Source organism: Penaeus monodon, chromosome 25, assembly GCF_015228065.2.
Source record: "Penaeus monodon isolate SGIC_2016 chromosome 25, NSTDA_Pmon_1, whole genome shotgun sequence".
Taxonomy (NCBI): domain Eukaryota; kingdom Metazoa; phylum Arthropoda; class Malacostraca; order Decapoda; family Penaeidae; genus Penaeus; species Penaeus monodon.
The window spans coordinates 13449534-13450759 of NC_051410.1; positions in this window are offsets into that span (position 1 = coordinate 13449534).

Genomic DNA, 1226 nt, shown 5'->3' on the forward strand with positions numbered 1-1226 from the left:
TGAAACGCCCCGCAGGAAAAATGGGCATGGAAATGGACCTGAAATGAATTCCGTCTCTTTCTCTTCCTTTTTTTTCCTTTACGTCGGCTTGTGAAAAGCCTTAAAATTAACACCACCATTCGGCAATAAATCTTAATGCTCCGCCGATGCAGATTGTCCAGTTGAAATATGGAGTCGACATCGATCCTCCTCTTCTCTACCAACAACTGAAATCGATAGGGCGCTTCGCTTTTCTATTGCCTCGACTACACTTTGTCAACTGTCCGGTCCGTTTCAGCGTAATTTGACCCTCTACCTCTACAGTGGACGCCACTCGGTTCGTTTGGTTAATACTTCTAACTTCGTCGTCCTAGGTTTCTCGATATATGGGCAATCTATCACTTTTCTCTCTTACACTGAATGGACTAAGATCCATTATATATGCACACAACCTTTAACTATCCAAAACAATCTACCAATCCTGTTTTAGTTCTCTCGAGGACCATAAACCATTTTCCAACTAACGTGGAGTAGCTCTCGTCTACAAGACTGTTCTTTCTTTTCTATTCTTACGTGACGTCTCTCTTTTACGACCTCTGAGAGCCAAGCGACCGTCATGTAAAAGGTCTGTTCGGTGCAATTACGGATATGTAAGGATATAAAGAAACGCAGGTTCAGAACTTTGGCCGCTATACATTTCGAAAAAACTGGTAACCTCCCTTAAGAACTTGCCACCACTTCGAGAAACGCTACATTATAGCGTGAAAAAAAAACATGAGGTTTGAAAGCTGCTTGGGAGTAAGAATTAGCGTTCAGGACTCAGGACTTTGCAGAGAGAAGGTGGCAATCGGCGATAATGAAGTAGCAATTCTCCGGCTTCATATGGCAGTGCAGAATGGGTGAGCATTCTATTTCCTCATGCATGTATATAGCTATGTCAACAGCGGCAAAAAACAAATCTATATCTGTTGACTGATAATCTAAAAAAAGACGAATAATAAAAATCAACATATCAAATATATCTCGCAAAGTCTGTAAACAGGTATATAAAATAAGATATCAAAGTAAATATTTTCAAAGATTGTCTGAGCCGAGGAACATGACTAACCCCACAGTCAGGTAGTGTGCACTTGGAGCTACTGTACATTACGTGACACTGTCCACCTTCAAGGTCTCACAACTAGGGCGGCAAAGACATCTGGTTATTGATCTAACGCTAAACCCAAGTCCATGCAGGACAGGAGGAC